Below are 6,000 nucleotides of genomic sequence, written 5' to 3' on the forward strand. Positions count from 1 at the left end.
TGTTGCAGGGGAAAAGACAAGCATTGTCCTGATTTGTCTTCAGAAAAAAAATATGAAGTGTGCCTGCTTTATAGCTATGGTGAGACACAGTGCATATTTTTGCAGACATCTGACACAAAATGTAGCTGAGCTTTCAACTATGAAACATCTGGAGAATGCCCAGAGGTTTTTCTTAGCACTGCTCTGATCTGAGAAATCAGGTCTGCTATATTTGTGGCCGCCAGGCATGGAAGTGCCATTTGAAACAGGAATATAAGGTCTGTCTAGAGTCTGAAACAGTTTGAATAAAGTCATCCAGAGTTTAGCTAAGAGCATTTAGAGAAAATTAGCATTAGGGTCCAGGGGCTAGAGCAGGTCATGCTCCAGAGAGAAACAAGAGTGGCATGTTATTCTGCTGGGAGGAGAGGACTTCCTTCAGGAGTGTTAGCTCTGCTTTCCTGCAGACAGCTGGAGTTCCACTTCCCATGAAAGCACTGTGCATCCAGCTGGGCTCCTCTGCTCACTGTAAATGCTGTGGACTGAAGATCCATAAGGTCATGTATTTTGAAGCCCAAAGGGACAAGGACATGAACAAGGCTTATCTCTCTATAGCCTCTGGCTGCAAGTGTTCCTTCTTTTCATTCCTACTTCCAACCCTATCCATCCATACATGCAGCTGAGTCAACTCTGATACTTTTCTTAGCTAAGCCTCTGTCATGGCTCCTGGCTAAGCTGTGAAAAGAGCAGCCTCGGTTCAGGGATTTCACACAAGAAACTACTCCTTAGAGAGCTCCTTCTGCACAGGGCAGAGCAGGGTGCCTTGGAGAAGGTGAGACATTTCAGGATAGTTTTTCTCTGAACTTACTGCCACCAAGTGGCTCCTTCCTCCTTCTCTGGACCATCTGCGGGCTGGACATGTGTGCTCACTGGTGAAGATTCTGGTCTTTTGCCAAACAGGGTCACTGGTCCGCTTTCAGGTCAGGAACAGGTGGGCAGAAGTGGGTGAAAGCAATTTACTTTTTGAAGAGAGAACACTTGGAGCTTGACCCTGATTTCAATTCAGGAATTCAGAAGGGAAGAAGGGGAAAACTTTGTCCCATGGGCAGAAAGAGCTGAAGGCCTCTCTGGTAGTCTGACCATGGTATCTCACTGTGCTCTTCATCCAGATCAAAATCACCCCCCTGTAAGTCTCCAAGACATGCTTGCTCATACCATAATGCCAAGATGGCAAAGTGTTTGCCATTGTCCTCCACCACATGGTTGTTGAAAAGAAAAATGTTGTCTGCATTACTCATCTGCATCAGCCAAATTCCAAAACTGCCTGAAACACTCCTTGTCTAAAGAAGCTTTCTCATGCTAGTCAGAGGGCTTGGGTATGCATGTGGATTTCTGAAAATCTACTGTTGCTGTGCCTCAGGTCATTTTTCACCCTCAACATCCTTGGCTTCAGTCACCACTGGAAAACCACAAGGGTGCACCAGAAGTCCATCAGCTTACCTTGATCATGCCCTGCCTGGAGCTAGGCACTGTTCAGACAGTCTCCAGCCCTTCACCTCCAATGCTACACCCACAGGCACTGCAAAGAGGCCAGGCAGACAAATCACTTTTCCAGAAGCAACTCTTATCTTAATTTATCCCAATGCTCAATCAGAATAGGGTGCATGCCAATAAGATCTGCTTTTAAGAGTACGAGTTCCCTAGGGTGGCATGTATGCTGACCAGGATAGAAATATCCTCTGGGTCATTGTTTCTGGCCAGTGAGCAAACAGATATGGAGGGGAACGACTCAGAGCCATGTTAAGGCATTAAGGCCAGTAGCATATAGTTCTCTGGAAACTAGGATTTCAGCTGCTTTAAACTTGACAGTTAAACATTGCCTTAACATTATTTTCATGTGCATGTTTCTCAATGAATATAAGAGCATAGAGAAGAATTCCCAATAAGCTGTAAGTAACAGCTGCACTTGTGCTCTTCAAGCACAGAGATAAAACATCAGCCAAGAGGCCAATGCTAGCAATCTCCTCTGGCAGTGTGGAAAAGCCAAGCAAATCTTCAGTGGTAGCTAGCCAGAATTCAGCACACCGCTTCCCCTCCTGGGAGAGTGGGCCATTAACCCTGTCTCAGACAGGTAACCCATCTGCATGCTGCTGTGAGACTGGGTGCAGCCTTAGTGAGGAGCAGAGTTAGGGCAGAATCAGGCAGGAGCTATCAAACAGCCCTGAAAAATGCTCTAAATTCATGCACCAAACATGCAGTCTTATCAAAGTGCAGGAACAGAATAAGCATTTAAGAAGTAATAACTGCATATTAATACAACTTATTAATGAGAAGATCCACTTAAAATTAATCTGATTCACTTTGTGGACCTGATACAAACTTTCACTCTTCCTCCTACCATTTCTCTTATCTCCTTTTCTCACCCTGAATCATTTGCCCTCTAACTTGCTGCACATCTTCTAGGACATGGATTTATTTCCCACCTTTGCAGTAGCCCTCTTTCTGGTACTCAGAATTAATTAACAATGGCATCTTTTTATTATGATCTGATGGTAATTTGCTCTCCTTTACTGGCAGCCCATCACATCACCAGCTGTGGCCTGAGCTGCAATTTATTCTTCACAGAAATTCAAAGCTCTTGCAGCTCAGTGTAGCTACCAGGTTAGTGCTTGTAACAGTCCTTTTGACTGCAAAGCAGCAGCAGCTTGAAGTGCTCATCTGGCAAAATGATGAAGTTCCTGCCTTTCACTACAGAGGAATTCCATGTGAGAACATGACAATCTGGGAAAATAACCTGTGAAAAATATCCTACTCAGTTTCTCACACATCCCATAAAAGGGGCTTGCACCCTGCACAGCAGACTGTGTTTGAGTCAAGTGCAAGGAAAAATGTTTAACTTTCCTGAAAGTCATAGCAATGTGTTTATTTTTAAAGCTCTATCACTCAAAATAGCCTAGACAATTAAGGGAAAACTTTCCAAAACATTCCAGCCCTGGCACTAGGCGTGAGAAACTCCAGGCTCAGGGGAGGCCAGAAATAAGAGCCCATTGATCGGTCAGCACCAGAGACACTGCAGTGCCCCCACAACCAGCCTAATCCCACCACCTCTGCCTGCTGGGATTGAGGTCCCTCTTCAGATGCCACCCCATCTGGCAACTGCAGAACATAAAAAAGCCAGGGAAGGGGCTATGGTCCAGAAGACACCAGACATCCCTGTAACATTAGGAGCAGGATTCAGGCAGATCAACACCATATTAAAGATGTTTCTGTTTCTGCCCTTTCCATCTGCGTTATAGTGGAACGGCTTCACTCCCAGGCAGGTGGGCAAAACAGACTGCAAGGATGGCAAGAACACTCATTGGAACAATAGTTCTGATGGAACTGCAAGCAATAAAAATTGCTAACCTGCAGCAGGCTGGCAAGAAGTTAAGTCACTCTGAAAGATGCCAGAGTGCTCCACAGGGCAATGCACAAACAGGCCATCAATACAACACCCTCTCTGATTTAGGAGTAAGGCGCACAGCCTGAGCCTGACAGCATCCCTTTCCATTGCAATCACTTTAAACAGAAATCCAAGCATTGCTAAGCTTCCACAAACACACCATTAGCTCATTTTGAAGCTCCTGCAGAAATGGAGTTGCTGTTCCCTCATGATTATACGAGGTCATAAGTACGTGAGCCTTTTGCACTGGAACCATGCAGATCTGGTCATTTTGGGAGAGAAACTCTCAGCAGTGACAGCTCTGCCTGGCAAGGCTTGACAACTAAACCCCTGCACAACCCCAGCCTCTGTCAGTGGTAGGACAGGTCAGAAATCTGTGTGTGACACCTACCTCCTTTGCTCAGCCTTTCTTGCTCATTTTGTCAGGGTTTCAGTGTTAGTAAGGGTTTCTCTCCCACCTTGAGGTTAAGCACCAAGGCAGTGCAGGAGGATAGGGAAGCCAGGCTGATGACTGCACCTTCATCACTACCCAGAATTAATCAAGGGCAAAAAGTACAACAGTCAGGGTTGTGAGAGAAGCCCTGGCAGGAACCACCTCCCTGAAGGTGGCTGGGATCTCAGCACAGGTATGCATAACCTTCTTGGCAGCAGGCCTGACTTAGGCTGATACTGTAAGGTACTGAAAGCACTTGGCTCCAGCTGGAGATGATGAGGATTTTGAGGGCATATGCTTTAAGGAACTCAGTAAACAAACATGGATTGTGTTAACCATCTCCACACATACCAGCCCTTTCCATCCTGAAGTCCTGTAACAGGCAGTGGGGCTCCCTGATTTGCAGATCAGGTCTCAAGAAATGAAAGGAGATTTGGAGGTGCAGACCTGAGGACAAACATTTTCCTCCAAAACTCCACATTGCTGGTGCCTGAGCTGACAGTGGCTCTATCTACTAGAAAGCACCCCAAAGGATGGCTAGAAAAGGTAGTATTTGGGCCATAGTCAGCAAGAGCATAATTCACACTTTCCTGAGTAAAGCCAATGGTTCATTTATGTCATATCACCCCAATTACACCAACGGTCTCAAGAGATTCTGTCTAGGGAGAACTCATAAACCTGGCTCCTTCCTACAGCCTATGCCTCCCCTTTTCCCCTGGGATACCTGTCCTGCTTGTATGAGAGGTAGTCCTACTATTTCTATAGGATGTATAGGCAACAGAGCTTATACGTTTAAGTAATCACCTTCTTAACCTCTTATTAACACCTGCTTCCACCGCTGCCTGGGACAACAAGGTCAAATACTTCACTCTGTGTTGCACAGCAATACTTTATGTGTTGTAAAAGAACCTCCAACATGCATCCCCAAGTGCCCCCTGGTGCCCAAGCATTGTGACTTAGTGTGTGACACTCCACAACCCTATCTACTGCCTCCACGATTTTTTGACCTCTCAGCCAGCCTTCCATTCCCCACATGGAGGGGTCTCAGACTTCTTATCTCCCCTTGAAAAGCAAGATGCTTCATCACTGGGAAGCCATTTTAATCATCTGTACTGGATAATAAAGAAATGCAAGAGATATTACATCTGTCAGAGTAATAGGGAAGGTCAGAGTCATGCTATTAAAATGTTCACATTTTAGGATAAACACTTTTTTCCCCCCTAAAGGTGAATGCTTTAGAAATGCTGAACAAAATGACCTCCATCACTTTAACACAAGGAGTGGGGAGGGGAATTACAAAGTAAGAATTTCCACTGTTTAAAAAATGACCCCTCATTTTCGCTCTTAATTGCCTCCAGTACCTGAATGCACGGCTTGGCAATGAAGAGCTGTCACTGTGGGAGTGCAGCAGCCAGAAAAATGAGTGAGAAATGGGAGAAACTGCTTAAACCACTGCACACAGACATGGTAGTCTTTCATTTGAACACTTGCAGAGATGCTCAGCACGTCACTGCAGCATTTTCAGAAGCAGAGATACATTGCTGCATGCAGATACATACAAGCACACCTGTTTCACACCCCTAGATTAGTTTCAAACCTAACTCAAATTTGTAGCAGACACTACTTTCTCATGACAAGGAAAATATCTCCCACAGGAGCTAAGAACTAGTCAGGCAATGATAGGACTAGGGGGAATGGAACAAGAATAGAAATGGGTAGATTCAGACTGGGTGGTAGGAAGAAATTCTTCCCCATGAGGGTGGTGAGACACTGGAACAGGTTGCCCAGGGAGGGGGTGGAAGCCTCATGCCTGGAGATTTTAAGGCCAGACAGGACATGGCTATGAGCAACCTGATCTAGTGCGAGGTGTCCCTGCCCATGACAGGGAGGTTGGAACTAGATGGTCTTTCAGGTCCCTTCCAACCCTAACAGTTCTGTGATTCCTGCCTGAAGGTCAGAGCAAGACCACAGAAAAGTGCCACATAACTCCTTGAGCACCTGATTTCTCTACAAACTTGTCCACAGCACCGTACCTTGCACAACAGAGAGAGAAAGCCTCTGTGCCACAATTATAGTCATATTGCTTGATAGCATACTGAAGAACACTTAGAGGTTATTTCAGCTCAGTAAAATCTATAGAGACCAAAAT

This window comes from Dryobates pubescens, chromosome 5 (genome assembly GCF_014839835.1).
Source record: "Dryobates pubescens isolate bDryPub1 chromosome 5, bDryPub1.pri, whole genome shotgun sequence".
NCBI classification, from domain to species: domain Eukaryota; kingdom Metazoa; phylum Chordata; class Aves; order Piciformes; family Picidae; genus Dryobates; species Dryobates pubescens.